This window comes from Cnephaeus nilssonii, assembly GCF_951640355.1.
Source record: "Cnephaeus nilssonii genome assembly, chromosome: 8".
NCBI classification, from domain to species: Eukaryota; Metazoa; Chordata; class Mammalia; order Chiroptera; family Vespertilionidae; genus Cnephaeus; species Cnephaeus nilssonii.
In genome coordinates this window covers 97,828,852-97,846,571 of record NC_137079.1, presented here as the reverse complement: position 1 = coordinate 97,846,571, position 17,720 = coordinate 97,828,852, and the positions used below count along the sequence as shown (strand labels likewise).

The window sequence follows — 17,720 nt, the reverse complement described above, 5'->3', positions numbered from 1 at the left end:
AGAGAAAATTTAATCACTTATACATGGGTGGGCAAAAGTAGGTGTACAGTTGTGAGTACATGAAATACAGACTTAATAATGCTATTGTAGTAATCATAACCTGCATGCCTTTTTCCATATGAACAACTATAAACCTACTTTGCCCACCCCAGAATAGTAACTATTTAGAAGGCATAACATTTGATTTTCCAATATAAAAGATTTACTCAACATAATAATTAAAAGAAAATATAATCTTTTAGGATATTTTCTACTTGTAAAAAAAAATCACTCAAAGCCAGAATTTATGTAGACCAATGGTTTCAAAGATTATGATTCAAGGCTTCTGGGACACTATTGGAGATGTGAGTTTTCTGTGCTGCTTCCTATTCCTTCAACCAGAGCAACTCTCTTTTAAACTACTTTCCTAATTTACACTTCTGGGTAAAAGTTAATCAGAAAAAAAAAGGTTATTTAAAAATAGCAAAACAATGCTGAAAACCAATTGTTATGTGTTTAACTGTGCTTCTCAAAAACATTATGCTGAAGTCCAAACTCCCAGTACCTCAGAATATAACTGCATTTAGAAATAGGGTCATTATAGTTGTAATTAGTTAAATTGAGATGAGGTCCCACTGAGGTGGACCCTTAACCAAATATGGCTGGTGTCCTCATAGAAGGAGAGAGACACACAGGGAGGAGACAGCCATGTGAAGACAGAGGTAGAGAATAAAGGACTGAACACCAAGGAATGCCAGCAAACACCAGAAGATAGACAAGGCAAGGAAGAATTCTCCTCTAGAAGTTTCAGAGGGGACATGGCCCTGTTGACAATTTGATTTAGGACTTCTAAACCTCTGTTTTGTGACACATTTTTGCTGTTTTAAGCTACCCAGTTTGTGGTACTATGTTATGGTAGCCCTAGAAAACAGGAGAAGATTTGACTTTGGATGGTGGGCACATGATCCTATATATAGATTTTGTAAATTAGTAGTCCACACATGAAACCTATATGTTCATGTTGACTAATGTCACCCCAATAAAATAAAATTAAAAAAGAAAAGAAAACTAATACAACAAGTAGACTAATTTTATTCTATTGATCAAATACTAAGACCAAAAGGTTAGGCAGATTAAAGAATAAGTACTAAAGAGTTTATGAATCTACTGAACATCTGGTAAAAAGTGTTTTATATTTCTGTGTGTTTTAAATGGATTACATTATTTAGTTAACAATAAAATACTATATTTTTATGGATCCATTTCTTTTGGTGCCCCAAAACTATTTATTTATTTATTTATCATTATTGACTTTATTACAGATGTCCACCATCCCTCTTCCCCCTTTGCCTCCCTCTTCCCTCCCCCTGTCCCACCTAGGCTTTCACCACATTGTTGTCTGTGTCCAGGGCCTATGCATATATGCATATATATACTTTAGTTGCTCTCTTCTGGTCCTCCCCATCATCCTCTCCTCTGAGATCTGTCCGTCTGTTCTGTTTATCCATGCCTCTGATCCTATTTCAATCTATTTTGCTCTTCAGATACCATAGGGTGAGATCATGTGATATTTGTCTTTCCCTGACTGGCTTATTTCACTAAGCATAATAATTTCCAGGTCCATCCATGCCGTTGCAAAGGGCAAGGGTTCCCTCTTTTTTATAGCAGCAAAGTATTCCATTATGTAAATGTACCACAGCTTTTTTTATCCACTCATCTACTGATGGGCATTTGGACTATTGTAAATAACACTGCTATGAACATAGTGGTGCATATATTCTTTCTGATTGGTAATCTGGGATTCTTAGAATATATACCCAGAAGTGGGATCACTGGATCAAATGGGAGTTCCATTTTTAATTTTATGAGGAAACTCCATACTGTTTTCCATAGTGGCTGCACCAGTTTGCATTCCCACCAGCAGTGCACTAGAGTTCTCATTTCTCCAATTCCTTGCCAGACCTTTTTGTTTGTTGATTTGCTGATGATAGCCATTCTGACAGCTATGAAGTGATATCTCACTGTCATTTTAATTTGCATCTCTTGGATGATTAGTGACTTTGAGCATTTTTTCATAAGTCTATTTGCCATCTGTATGGCCTCTTTGGAGAAGTGTCTATTCAGATTTTTTTTATAGTATTGTTTGTCTTCCTGGTGTTGAGTTGTATAAGTTCTTTATATATTTTGGAGATTAACCCCTTATCTAATAAATCATTGACGAATATGTCCTCCCATACAGCAGACTCCTTTTTCATTTTGTTGATGGTTTCTTTTGTTGTGCAGAAACTTTTTAGTCTGATGTAGTCCCATTTGTTTATTTTTTCCTGTGTTTCTCATTGCCTTAGAGACACTGGAAAAAAATATTGCTCTGAGAAATGTCTGAGATTTTACTACCTGTATTTTCTTCCAGCATTTTTATGGTTTCACAACTTATATTTAAGTCTTTTATCTTTTATGGTATAAGTTGGTGGCCTAGTTGCATTTTTTTTGCATGCACCTGTCCAATTTTCCCAACACCATTTAGTGAAGAAACTGTCTTTATTCCATTGCATGCTTTTGCCTCCTTCCTCAAATATTAATTTACCATAAAGATGTGGGTTGACTTATGGGCTCTCTCTGTTCCATTCCATTGATGTATATGCCTATTTTTGTGCCAGTACCAGGCTGTTTTGACTTTGATATCAGGTATTGTGATCCTTGCAACTTTGCTCTTCTTTCTCAAGATTGCTATGGATATTTGGGGACTTTTTTGATTCCATATAAATTTTTGAAGTATTTGTTCTAGATCTGTGAAATATGCCATTGGTATTTTAATAGGGATTGTGTTGAATTTATAGATTGCTCTGGATAGTGTGGACATTTTAATGATGTTTATTCTTTTTTTTTTCATTTAGTGTAGCTTTATTTACTGTTTATTGCACATGATTTGAGGTCTTTAATATCTAACCACCAAAGATTCAAAGGACTATTTTTTACATGAAGTTTAACATTAACATTAGTGAATTCATGTATTTATGTGTTTTTATTGTAAACGTCTGAATTATTCACATTACCATAGTTCCTGAATTTATAAGCATGGACCATGCACAGGCTGGCAGCAAGCCAGGAAGCCACTCTGCAAGCAGATACTTTGCATAAGGAGAAAAGTCATAGCACAACATTTAATGTCCAACCTGAGTCACCTCAGAATGTTACATATATTGACTTCTTAATTCATATAGTATTGGGAACTCAACTGCTTGGTTGGTGATGGAGTTGACCTGGTTTCAGGAGGATTATTCCTGAAATAATTAAGGAAAGGGGGGCTCAATCTTTCTTCTTGGTTGCTTGCTCCTCCCCAGCACCTTCATCTTTCTTCTAGTCCTCAGCTTCTTGGGCATCTTCTCCTTCACCTTCACCTCCTTCTTCCTCCTTTGAGTCCTCAAATTCTTTCTTGGCACCTTCTTCCTCTTCCTCTCCTTCCTCTTCCTCAGCCTCTTCCTTCTCCTTTTCCTCCTCTTCAGCTTCTCCTTCAGAGGGGTGTTCATCCTTAGCTTCCTCGGCTTTTGCAGCCTCAACGGTCTCCTCCACCTCTATCTGCTCCTCCAGGACCTGGCTGGTGTAGTAAGAAGGGAAGGAACGAGGAGACATCAAGTAGGAGCTGGTCTGTAAACCACTGTAGGCAGATCGGCCAAAGACCTGGGAACTCTGGGAGTAGCTGCTGGCTATGCTTCCCACGCTGGTGAAACTGAGCCGGGTCTTTTCACCTTCCAAGAGATTCCTGTAAGCTGCAATCTCAATGTCCAAAGCCATCTTCACATTGGGGAAGGTCCCGGTATTCTTTTAAATATCGTGCCATTTCACTCTTTGTAGTTTAGTTCTCAATTCATTTTCTAATTTGTTGATTGTGTCCTGTATAGCACTAATGTTCTGCTTATCCTCCAGCTCTTGCAGCTTCTTTTTCAGCACATCGTTCATGCCCTGGCATGCTTTGATCTTCAGGGTCCTGGCCTTGAGCAGGCGATGGCTCTTGGACACCTCCTCCTTGGCAGTGCGCACCAAGTTGGTGTTCTTGGCAGCACTCTCAGTCAGCATGGTGAAGCAGCTCTTGAACCATTCTTCTGCATTCTGCATGTTCTTGGCAGCCAGCTTCTCGTATGGGGCGCGGATGTTCTTAAGCGCTGCTGAGAGGTTGGGCTTGGAGGACACGTCCATCTCCAAGGAGATCTGAGCTTATTGGATCTGCGCCTGCAGCTTGGCGATCTCCTCTTCCTGCATCTTCAGAAAGGCGATTTCGTCCATCAGGCTGTTCATGCGCTTTTCGAGCTCAGCTCGGGGGAGAGCCGCCTCGTCTGCACCATTGCAAGCCTCCATCAGCCGGCCCTCTGCATCCTAGAGGTTCAGCACCTCTTCCTCATAGTGTGCCTGCAGGTTGGCAGAGTCTCCTTCAGCCCCTCTTGCTCGCCCTGCAGCACCTGCTTCTCCTTGGTGGTGTCCTCCTACGCTAGGCGCAGGTCGCGGATCTCATGCTCATACAGTGCCAGGAAGCACGACGGCTCCGAGTGCTTCTGATGCAGCACCAGCACAGCCTGGCTTCCAGGACCTTGTTCTGCTGCTCCAGCTCCTGCACGCGCTTCATGAAGCCAGAGAAGCAGTCGTTGAGGTCCTGCTGCAGCGCCTTCTCCTGCGTGTGGATCGACTTGAGGTTGTTGCTGATGGCGGCTACCTGGCTCAGGTCGAGGTTCTCGAGACTGGGCAGCAAGAAGCCAGAGCTGGACGAGTAGCTGCGACAGCAAGGAGACAGGCGTTGAGTAGCTGGAGCACAAGGAACGCAGTGCTGTAGCTGCTGTGCTCGCTGGAGATGTGCACCCGGGCGGCTTTTCCACCTAGTGCTGCTTGTAGGAGGTCTTGTAGTAAGGCTCTTAGCTGAAGAAACTCGTCGTGGTCGTCAGTGCTCTTCTGCTGGCCGCAGAGAGGGGGTCCCACAGAGAAAAAAGAACAGGGGAGGGAGGGTGGAGGAGAGATGGATGGCTGTGTGCCATGTTTAGTCTTTAAATACATGAACAAGGTATATGCTTCCACTTGTTTGTATCATCCTCTATTTCATTTTCAGTGACCTATAGTTTTCAGAATATAGGTATTTTACCCCCTTTGTTAAGTTTATTCTATACACCTTATTTTATTAAATAGGATTGCTTTCATGGTTTCTCGTTCTGTGAATTCATTATCCTATCAAATAAAAATGTAATATGCAAATTGACCATCACTTCAACACCCAAGATGGCCGCCTCCATGTGGTCAAATATGGCCGCCCCCATGTGGACACAAGATGGCCGCCACAAGATGGCCAGCAGGGGAGGGCCGTTGTGGGCAATCAGGCCTGCAGGGGAGGGCTGTTAGGGGTGACTGGGCCAGCAAGGGAGCGACCAGGCCTGCAGGGGAGGGCAGTTGGTGGTGACCAGGCTGGCAGGGAAGGCAATTGGGGGCGACTAGAATGGCAGGGAAGGGCAGTTGGGGGTGACAAGGCCTGCAGGGGAGGGCAGTTGGGGGCGACCAGGCTGGCAGAGGAGGATAATTGGGGGCAACCAGACCAGCAGGAGAGGACATTTAGGGTCGACCAGGCTGGCAAGAGTGGACAGTTAGGGGTGACCGGGCCAGCAAGGGAGGGCAGTTAGGGGTGACCAGGCTGGCAGAGGAGGGCAGATAGGGGCAATCAGGCTGGCAGGGGACCAGTTATGTGTCGATCAGGCTGGCAGGGGAGTGTTTAGGGGGTGACCAGGCTGGCAGGCAGGAGCCGTTAGGGGCAATCAGGCAGGCAGGCAGGCGAATGGTTGGGAGCCAGCAGTCCTGGACTGTGAAAGGGATGTCCGACTGCCCATGGGCCTAAACAGGCAGTTGGACATCCCTCGAGGGGTCCCAGATTGGAGAGGGTGCAGGCTGGGCTGAGGTACACCCCCCCCCCCGTGCACAAATTTCACGCACCGGGCCTCTAGTTGGTGTATAAAAATAGCTCTCATTTCCATTTTTAATTTTGTATCTTGCTACTTTGTCAAATTTATTTATTAACCCTTTGCACTCGTTTGCTTTTTTCTCGATTCCTTTATTCTACTCGGGATTTAATTTTTTAAATACCCCAGATTTTACAAAGCGCGGCAGTAGAATAAAAAACTGGAGTTTCTTTTCATACAAACTTACTTATTTGGATTTTTTTATATTTTAAATTATTGTTACATTCAAAGAGTATAAAAAGAGCTGCTACTGATGCTAACTGTGTCGAGTTACACTCGACATCCGAGTGCAAAAGGTTAAATCTAGTTATTTTATGGTGGAGCCTTTAGGGTTTTCTATATACAATATCATGTCATCTGCAAACAATGACAGTTTTACTTTCTCCTTTCCAATTTGGATGCCTTTTATTTTTTCTTCTTGGTTGATCACTCTGGCTAGGACTTCCAGAACTATCCTATCTAATAAAGAGGGAATATGCTAATTGACCCTCACACCGTCACAAAGATGGCAGCACACATAGCCAATAAGGAGGAAATATGCTAATTGACTACCCCGCCCTCAAAGATGGCGGCTCCCACAGCCACAAGATGGTGGCGCCCAGTCCCCTCAGCCTTGCTGGGGCACCTGCCTCTGGAGTCACCCAGTCCCCTCACTGAGTCACCCAGGGCCGCCCGAGGCTCAGGTAACCAGTGCCGGCCGAGGCTTGTGCTGCTGGCAGTGGCAGCAGCAGAGGTGTGATGGGGGCATCGCCTTTCCCTGATTGCCAGGTCACTCCTGCCCCTGAGGGATCCTGGACTGTGAGAGGGGACAGGTTGGGCTGAGGGAGCCCTGCCCCCACTCCAGTGAATGAATTTTCATGCACCAGGCCTCTAGTGTTGAATAAGAGCAGATATCCTTGTCTTGTTCTTGATAGTAAGGAAAATACTTTTAGTTTTTGCCCATTGGGTACATTGTTGCCTGTAGGTTTTTCATATATGGCTTTTATTATGTTGAGGTACAATAATTCTATTCAAACATAGGTGATAATTTTTATTGTAAATGGGTGCTGGATTTTGTTGAGTGCTTTTTATGCATTTATTGATAAGATCATGTGATTTTTGTCTTTCATTTTGTTTTTGTGATGAATAACATTTATTGATTTGTGAATATTGAACCAATATATCAATGGAATAAATCCCACTTGGTCCTGGTGTATGATCGTTTTAATGTTTTGCTGGATCTGATTTGCTAATATATTTTGAGGATTTAGCATCTATGTTCATCTGTGATATTGGCCTGTAATTTTCTTTTTTTTGTGTTGTGTCTTTATCTGGTTTTGGAATTAAGATTAAAAAGTGCCTCATAAAAAATGCTTGGAAGTCTCCCTTCTTGAATTTTTTGGAATAGTTTGAGGAGTATAGGTGTTAGCTCTTCTGTGGAAGTTTGGTAAAATTCACCTGTAAAGTAATCTGTTCCTGGACATTTGTTTCCTTGTGATTGAATGTTTTTGAGCTTTTCAAAATTTTAATTGATATCTAGTTTCATACCATTGTGATCCTAGTAGATGCTTGATAGGATTTCAATATTTTTGAATTTGTTAAAACTTAGTTTTTATCCTAAGATATGGTCTATCTTTCATGTGGTTGAGAGGATTATATAGTCTGCTGCTTTAGGATTAAATGCTCTGTAAATATCACTTAAATCCATCTGATCTAGTGTGTAATTTAGGATCACTGTTTCCTTAATGTTTTATCTGGAAGACACATCTAGTGATGTCATTTGGGTGTCAAAGTCCTCTACTATAACTGTTTTGCTGTTGATCTCTCCCTAAAGTCTTCCAGCAGTTTTTAAAAAATATATATTTAGGTGCTTTTATGTTGGGTACATATATGTTTACAAGGCTTATATTTTCTTGTTGAATTGATCACTTTAGTATTATGTAGTGACCTTCTTTGTCTCATTTAATGGCCTTTGTTTGAAGTCTATTTTTTCAGATACAGTGGAACCTCAGTTCTCGAACTTAATTCCTTCCAGAGGCTGTTCGAGAATCGATTTGTTTGAAAATCAAATCATTTTTCCCCCATTAGAAATAATGTAAATTTAATTAATTAGTTGAGATCTGCACATTATTCCATGCTTCAACCTTTCTTATATACATTAAAGGTCTAATGTACTGTTTAATTTGTAAGTAAACACTTATTTTCTTAAATTTATCAAACTAGCCCCTAATAGCCTTAAGCAAATCAATTTCAGCACTCATTCCAAGGATGTCTTTCAGGAGTTCAGCATGCAGCATTTTGGCTTTTCCACAAATCATTGCCTCTGAAATGCTGTTGCTGGCTAACTGCTTTTGATTTATTCAAATCAACAAGTTTTTCTCCCTCTTCAGTTGCCTATGATCATTGTTTCTTTCACACCCTTAGCAGCATTAGCACACTTGATGGCCTCTTTGTGTTATAAATTTGTGTTAATTGTCCATTTTGACAGTAACAAAAGAAAACAAAAACAAAACCCACAAAATATTCACAGCAACAATTTCCTGAGATATTAGCAAGGTAAGGTTTAGCTGTAAGGTGACTCATACTGGTACATTCTCTCTTTTGTTTGTGACCTGAATGATGGTATTTGTCATGCTAATGTATTAGCATGAAAAGGTTGTCAGGTTGAGAACTGAAGTTAACACACATTTTTTTTTTTCTGTGAACAACTTGGTCAAGAACTGAATTGTTCAAAATAGGAGATGTTCAAGAACTGAGGTTTGATTATATAAACATTGCTACAACAGCTTTTTTTGATGTTGTTTTGTTTACATTTGTGTGCAATATATTTTTCAATCCCTTCACTTTTAATCTGTGTGAGTCTTTTGTTCAGATGTGGGTTTTTTGTACACAGCATATTGTCGGGAGCGACCTCAGTTGACAAAGTCCTGAGAGGGCAGGTTTCACAAAGTGGCCTGCCTGTTCCCAAGGTTAGTCATGCATCCTGCCCCCCTTAGGCTTAGAGACCCTTAAGCACAATAGTTTAGAAATCACACATTCTGCCCCCTAGAGCTTAGTTAACCTTTAAGCACAGTTAGTGTATAAGCATAATTATCATTCAGCAAGAAGCATGGCTAGACTATCTGATGGAAAGGAACTTAGGTGGCATCAGAGGTTTATGTAGAGGTATAGCCGTTGGGATCTTAGCCAAGATAAGGAGCTTTGTGTAAAGGTCAGTAGGAAACCTTAAACAAAGGGGTATAATTATGCTTACCACATTATAGGAATGATGTATTGTATGGAATGTAACTGACCCTGTATAAAAGTGTGGAGAAAAATAAACTCGGGACTGTAAGCGGGAATTGCTACTGTCCTCCCCATCCCATTCTGTTTTCTGTCTGTCTTTTCTCATCCTCTCCCCCGCTTGCAGGTACTGTTCGACTGATGCTGGCAGGCTCTGGCAGCATATATATGGGTTATGTTTTCTTATCCATTCAGCTACTCTATGTCTTTTAATTTGAATATTTAATCCATTTATTTATAAGTGTTTATTGTCATTTTTTTCTTCTTTGTGCCTACCTTCCTTTCACTCTCTATTTCTTGTTCTGCTTCTTCTCCTTTTTTAAAAAAATAATCTAAACAGAAGATATTTTTCCATTGATTTTAAGAGAAAGTGGAAGGGAGAGGAAGTGACACAGAGAGAGAAACATCCATGTGAGACCAACACATTGATTGGTTGCCTCCCATACCCGCCCCGACTGAGGTTAGGGATCAAGCCTGCAACTAAGGTATGTGCTCTTGACTAGGAATTAAGCCTGTGACACTCTATCCACTGAACCAAACTGGGTAGGTTACTTCTTCTTCTTAAAGCAGTTGCTTTAACATTTCTTGCAATGCTGGTTAAGTGGTAATAAACTCCTGTAGTCTCTTTTTATGTCTGGAAACTGTTTACTTCACCTGCAATTTTAAATTATAGCCATGATAAATAGATTAATATTGGGTTCAGATCCTCGCTGTTCATTACTTCTAGTGTTTCTGTTGAGAAATGACAGCCTTATGGATAACTAATTGTTTTTTTCTTGCTGCCTTTAAGATTCTCTCTTTGCGTTTTTTGTTTGTTTGTTTGTTTTGTTTTGTTTTTTGGCATTTTAATCATGATTTGTCTTGGTGTGGGTCTCTTGGTTCATCTTTATTGGGATTCTCTGTGCTTCCTGAAATTGTGTGACTTTTTTCTTCATCAGGTTAGGGATTTTTTTTATCATTATTTCTTCAACAGGTTCTCTATCTCTTGCCTACTTTCTTCTTCTTCTAGTACTCCTGTGATTATGGATGTTGTTATATTTCATGTCCCAAAGCTCCCTTAAACTGTCCTATTTTTAAATTATTATTATTTTTATTGTTTTAAGTATTACAAATAGTACATATGTCCCCTTTTTCCCCCAGTGACTTCCCCCAGGGGTCCCCTACCCCCCGGCACATACCCTTACCCCACTCCTCCAGTGTCCTGCGTGAATTGGTTATGCTTATATGCATGCATACAAGTCCTTCGGTTGATGTCTTACCTCCTCCATGCCCCCCACATCACTCCCCAGCCTTCCTGCTGTAATTTGACAGTCTTTTTGATGCTTCTCTGCCTCTGTATCTATCATTTTGTTCATCAGGTTATAATGTTCTTTATTATCCATAAATGAGTGAGATCAAGTGGTTTTTTTTTTTCACTGACTGGCTTATTTCACTTAGCATAATGCTCTCCAGTTCCATCCTTGCTTCTACAAATGGTAAGAATTCCTTCTTTTTTATAGCAGTGTAGTATTCCATAGTATAGATGTACCACAGTTTTCTAATCCACTCATCTGCTGATGGGCATTTAGGCTGTTTCCAAATCTTAGCTATGGTGAATTGTGCTGCTATGAACATAGGGGTGCATATATCCTTTCTGATTGGTGTTTCTGTTTTCTTAGGATATATTCCTAGAAATGGTATTACTGGGTCAAATGGCAGTTCCATTTTTAAATTTCTGAGGAAATGCCATACTGTATTCCACAATGGCTGCACCAGTTTGCATTCCCACCAACAGTGAAGGAGGGTTCCTTTTTCTGCACATCCTCGCCAGCACTTGTCATTTGTTGATTTGTTGATGATAGCCATTCTGACAGGTGTGAGGTGGTACCTCATTGTTGTTTTGATTTGCATCTCTCAGATGATTAGTGACTTTGAGCATGTTTTCATGTGTCTCTTGGCTTTCTGAATGTTCTCTTTCGAAAAGTGTCCATTTAGGTCCTTTGCCCATATTTTGATTGAATTGTTTATCTTTCTTCTGTTAAGTTGTATGAGTTCCCTGTAAATTTTGGAGATTAAACCCTTATTGGAGATAACATTGACAAATATGTTCTCACATGCAGTGGGCTTGCTTGTTGTTTTTTAGATAGTTTCTTTTGCTGTGAAGAAGCTTTTTATTTTTATGTAGTCCCATTTGTTTATTTTCTCCTTAGTCTCCATTGCCCTAGGGGCTGTGTCTGTAAAGATATTGCTATGACATATGTCTGCAATTTTGCTGCCTCTGGAGTCTTGTAGTATTTTTATGGTTTCCCGTCTTACATTCAAGTCCTTTAGGCATTTTGAGTTTGTTTTTGTGTATGGTGTAAGTTGGTGATCTAGTTTCATTTTTTTTTTTTTTTGGATGTATCTGACCAAATTCCCCAGCACCATATATTAAGGAGACTGTTTTGACTCCATATTATGCTCTTGCCTCCTTTGTCAAATAATAATTGAGTATAATGGCTTGGGTCAATTTCTGGGTTCTCTATTCTATTCCATTGGTCTATATGTCTGTTCTTGTGGTAGTACCAGGCAGTTTTGAGAACCGTGGCTTGGTAATGTACCTTTATGTCTGTTATTGTGATCCCTCCAACTTTGTTCTTCTTTCTCAGGATAGCTGTGGCTATTTGGGATCTTTTTTTATTACAGATGAATTCTTGGAGAGTTTGTTCCAGATCTTTGAAATATGCCATTGGTATTTTAATAGGTATTGCATTGAATCTATAGATTGCGTTAGGTAGTATGGACATTTTAATGATTATGATTCTACCCATCCATGAATATGCTATGTTCTTCCATTTGTTTATATCTTCCTCTATCTCTTTTTTCAATGTCCCATAGTGTTCTGAGAACAGGTCTTTTACATCCTTAGTTAAGTTTATTCGTATCTTAATTTTTTTGGTGCAATGGTAAATGGGATAGATTTTTCATTTCTCTTTCTGTGAGTTCATTATTGGAGTATAAAAAGGCCATAGATTTCTGGGTGTTAATTTTGTGTCCTGCTTCATTGACAAATTCGTTTATTAGGTCTAATAGTTTTTTGATGGAGTATTTGGGGTTTTCTATGTATAGTATCATGTCATCTGCGAATAAGGACAGTTTTACTTCTTCTTTTCCAATTTGGATGCCATTTATTTCTTCTTTTTGTCTCAGCACTATGGCTAGTACTTCTAGTACTATGTCGAACAGGAGTGGTGAAAGTGGGCATTCTTGTCTTGTTCCCGTTCTTAGGGGAAATTAGTTTAATTTTTGCCCATTGAGTATGACGTTCCTGTAGGTTTGTCATATAGGGGTTTTATTATGTTGAGTTATGCTCCCTCTATTCACACTTTGCTGAGCATTTTAATCAAGAAAGGGTGTTGGATTTTGTCAAATGATTTTTCTGCATCAATTGATATGATTATGCGATTTTTGTCTCTCAGTTTGTTTATGTGATATATCACATTTATTGATTTGCAGATACTGTACCATCCTTGCATCCAGGAATAAATCCCACTTGGTCATGGTGTATGATATTTCTAATGTATTGTTGAATCCGATTTACTAGAATTTTGTTGAGGATATTAGCATCTATGTTCATCAAGGATATTTGCCTGTAGTTCTCTTTTTTGTGGTGTCTTTATCTGGTTTTGGGATTAGGGTAATACTGGCTTCATAGAAAAAGCTTAAAAGTGTGCCTTCCTCTTAACTTATTTAGAATAATCTGAGAAAGATCGGTTTCATTTCTTTTTTGAATGCTTGGTAGAACTCCCCTGTAAAGTAGTCTGGACCAGGGCTTTTGTTTGCTGGAAGATTTTTTATCGCTGTTTCAGTTTTTCAGTAGGTATCAGTCTATTCAGGTTTCTTGATTCTTTTTGGAATCTTGTATTTTTGGAATACTTGTATTTGGACTTTTGGAAGCTTGTATTTTTCTAAGAATATGTCCATTTCATGTAGGTTGTCCATTTTGTTGGAATAGAGTTATTCATTGTATTTTTTAACAATCCTTTGTATTTCTGTGGGATCAGTTGTTACTTTACCTCTTTCATTTCTGATTTTGTTTATTTGGGTCCTCTCTCTTTGCTTATTGGAGAGCCTGGCTAGTGGTTCATCAATCTTGTTTATCCTTTCAAAGAACCAGCTCTTGGTTTTATTGATCTTTTGTTGTATTTTTTGGCCTCTATGTCATTTATTGCTGCTCTGACCTTTATTATTTCCTTCCTTCTGTTTATGCTAGACTTTTCTTGTTGCTCTCTTTTTAATTCTTTGAGTTGTATGGTTAGATAATTTATTACCATTGTTTCTTATTTTTTGAGGTAGGCCTATAGAGCTATGAAGTTCCAATCAGGACTGCTTTCACTGTGTCCAATCGATTTTGGATTGCTGTGTTTTCATTGTCGTTTGTTGCCATGATGCTTTTTACTTCTTCTTTGATCTCTTTGTTAACCCAGTCATTGTTTAATAGCATGCTATTTAATCTCTAAGTATTTGATTTTTTTCATTGTTTTTATTGTAGTTGATTTCTAGTTTCATGCCATTGTGATCTGAGAAGATGTTGGATATGATTTCTATCTTCTTGAATTTGAAGAGACTTTTCCTTTCTCCCAATATATGGCCTATCTTTAAAAATGACCCATGTGCACTTGAGAAGAATGTATATTCTGTGGCTTTGAGGTGAGATGTTCTGAAGATGTCAATTAATTCCATCTGATCTAGTGAGTCATTTAGGATTGATGTTTCTTTGCTGATTTTTTGTTTAGAGGTTTTGTCCAGTGGTGTTAGTGGGGTATTCCAGTCCCCTACTATGACTGTGTTGCTGTCAATCTCTTTCTTGATGTCCTCCAGAAGTTTTTTTTTTTATGTATTTGGGTGTTCCTGTATTGGGTGCATATATGTTTACTAGTGTTATATCTTCTTGTTGAATTGCTCCCTTCAATATTATGAAGTGGCCTTCCCTATCTCTTGTTATGTTCTTCACTTTGAGATCTAATTTGTCAGATATAAATATTGCTACCTACCCCAGTTTTATTTTTTCATTTCCATTTGCCTAAAATTTTTTTCCATCCCCTCACCATCAATCTGTGTGTGTCCTTTTTTCTGAGGTGGGTTTCCTGTAGACAGCAGATATATGGGTCATGTTCTTTTATCCACTCACCTACCGTATGTCTTTTGATTGGGGCATTTTTCCATTTTCATTTAGAGTTATTATTGATAAGTACTTGTTTGCCACCATTTTTATTCTGTATGCCTGTGTTCCTTCTTTGCTTCTTTTTTCTTCTTTTTACAGCAGACCCTTTAGCATTTCTTGCATTGCTTGTTTGGTGATAATAAATTCCCTTAGTCCTTTTTTGTCTGTGAAGCTCCTGATTTCCCCCTCAATTTTGATTGATAGCCGTTCTGGGTACAGTATTCTTGTATTCAGGCACTTCCTTTGCATGACTTTTTATATTTCATTCCCTTCCCTTCTGGTTTGATGTGTTTCTGTTGAGAAATCAGTCACTAGTCTGATGGGGGATCCTTTGTAGGTAACTTTCTGTCTCTCTCTGGCCACTTTTAAGATTCTTACTTTGTCGGTGGTGTTTGCCAATTTAATTATAATGTGCCTTGACACAGGTCTTTTGGGGTTCATTTTGTTTGGTACTCTGTGAGCTTCTTGGATTTGTGTGAGTTTTTTCTTCTCTATATCAGGGAAGTTTTCTATCATTATTTCTTCAAACAAGTTTTCTATTCCTTGCTCAGTTTCCTCCCCTTCTTGCACCCCTAGTATGTGGATGTTGTTTCATTTCGTGCTGTGTCAAAGTTCCCTTAGGCTCTCCTTCTATTTTTTAAGTTTTTTTCTACATGCTGCTCTGCTTGGGTATTTTTTTCTACCTTGTCTTCTAGCTCACTGATGCAGTCCTCTACTTCTTCTAGTCTTCTGTTGATGCTTTTTATTAAGTTCTTTATTGCAGTGATGTCATTTTTTCATTTCTTCTTGGTTCTTCTTCATTTACTCTTGTTTCTTACACATATTGTTGAATTTGTCTTCCAATCTTTACAGCAACCTTATGACCATTTCTCTGAATTCTTTCTCTGGTATATTGCTTGCCTCCATTTAGTTTACTTCCTTTTCTTTCGATGCCTCCTTTTATTTTGTATGTGGCTGTTTCTTTGTCTCCCCATGATCTCTCCTCTCTGGGTTTCTAGTTATGTAGCTCTCTCTCTCCTGCATTGGCTTAAAGGCACAAAATACAACACAACACAACACAACACAACAAGGCACAACACACAAGGCCCTGAACACAAATGTATTCATGATACTAATAACCTCAAAGAAAGGTGACCACCAGAGAAAAGATAATTAGGGGATTAAAAAAAGAGAGTGCAAAAATGGTATTGAGAAAAGGAAAAAAAGTAAGAGAGAAAAGAAAGAGAATAAAAAAGAAGGGGGAAAACTATTTATAAGTGGAGAAAACTCAATAGTACAACAATTAATCCAAAAAAATGCAAACAAGTAACACCCAGAGTGAATGCAATCTTAGAAACAACAACTAATAATGAGCGAGGTGAGGGAAAACAGAAGCAAAATAAAAAAAAAGAGAGAGAAACAATCATACAATCTAATAAACAATCTAATTAACAATCAAACAAACAAAAGCAATATGATGGAGAGAAAGAAGGGCAAAACCAATCAAAATAAAACCAAACACATAAAACAAGACAAAAAACAACATCAAGCAAACAAAAAAAATGGAAGAGAGAAAAAATTGGATAGTGAAGAAAGAGAAGAGAGAAGTGTGTATGGACTTGGAGCAGGGGATCAGACATTAGATATATAAGTAGAATGAATTTTTAACAGGGTAAAAAGAAGCATTAGGGAAAATCTAAAGCTGGAATAGTGTAAAAGAAACAGGACAACAAAAGTGGACAAGTGATGAAGATAGTTTTGGCATAAAGGTAAAGTCAAGATAGAGTAAAATGATGCTAAAGGAAAAATGAAAATAGAACATAGAACACTAATCCCAAAATAAAATAAAATAAAGAGAAAATAAAATGAAACTTAAAAAAGGTAAAATAATAGTAGAAATAATACTGATTAAAAGTAAAAATATAATAAAAAGGTAAAATCAAGTGAGAAAAAAATTAGTTTCTTTAGTAAAAATAAAAAATAAAAATGTGCAGTAGTGAAGGTCATTCACTTCCTCTACTGTTCTGTTTGGCATGTTTATTTCCTGTCAGGTAGTCAGGACAGTATTGCAGTTCCCTGCATTCCACCGCTCCTCTGTGTCGTAAACCACAATCCTGTTTTCAAGCAGGCAATATTTCTTTGTTTCTCAGCCTGCCTTTAGTTGTATTTACAAAAGAGTCAACTAGTGATTCAACTCCTGGGTGGCAGTGTTTCTATATCGACATCTAGGGCTATAAGTCCTCTCTAGCCAGTATTTAGATTTTGTTTTCCCTACTACACTTAATATTGGTTTGTGAGAATGGAGTGCCCCAGAGCTGGTTTTCTGATTGTTTCTCCCTGCTCTGATCCCCAGGTTCTACAAAAACAACTTTCTCCTGCAGTCTCTGAGAGTGTTTTTAATTAGGTGATCCTATATACTGGGCTTAGTAATCAAAAACAAGGATTTAAAGAGAAGAAAGAGTCAGAGTAAGCACTCAAACTCATGACTTTTTAGCCCTGGCACTGTGCACGACTCTGCTCACATCTCTGTGCAAGTCTTTTTCCCCTGGCACTGTGCAGCTGGTATACTCGTAAAACTTCAGTCTGCCTTTTTGTGTGCAGCCAAGCTATGGGTTGATTTATAGAGTTCCCTTCTGCCAGCAGCCCCCCTTCCACATTCATGGACTATGCTTGCCCCAACAGCTGTGGATTTTGTAGGGCGTAGACTTCCTCTGTACCTCTAGACCCAGCTGTGTGTGTTTCTCCCTCCAGCCTGGATCGAAGACCTCACCTTTTTCTGGGTGAAAGCTCACCTTTCCGTGGGAAGGTGCAGAGCTCATCTGAGGCCACGTATTCATGCTGCTTGAGATGCAGTGTTCGTGGGTTTGCAGCTAGTCCCTGGGTGTTGTGGTTTTAGGGTCCTGGCAGGTATCCGATTCTTCCTGGTTGAAATTAAGGCTAAGCTTCCAATCACAGCCCCTCTTCTCTTCAAGATGGAACAGTCTCTGAGGCAGAACCAGTTTCTCCAGGGGAGATTTCAACAGCAGTGGAGTTTGCCCATTCAGGGGAGTTCGATCAGGCAGTCCCCAGTAATCCCTTGGAATATAGCTGTCCCTCACACACAAATAGACACTCCTCATACGTCCACACACTCTCCTTTCATTCTCTCACTCAGACACTATCTTGCAGCCTGCCTTCCCGTTGGCAGTGATCTTCGATCTCCTGTAATTATTATTTTTCTTTTTGGTGCTCTGATTGAGGGTGTTTTTTTCCTACCCTGTCTTCTAATTTTGCAATTTAATTCTTTGCTTCCTCTAATCTACTGTTTATTCCTTCCAGTGTATTCTTTATTT

General features: G+C 39.3%; 1 pseudogene across 1 annotated transcript in view; it reads right to left on the bottom strand.

Annotated features, from left to right (window-relative positions):
• Positions 1–3,285: 3,285 nt before the first annotated feature.
• The window catches only part of LOC307104083 (neurofilament light polypeptide-like), a 39,407-nt pseudogene continuing 24,972 nt past the window's right edge, over positions 3,286–17,720 (bottom strand). The window contains exon 2 of the transcript in view: positions 3,286–4,920. The product of the transcript in view is annotated as a neurofilament light polypeptide-like (transcript). The remainder of the gene's footprint in view (positions 4,921–17,720) is intronic.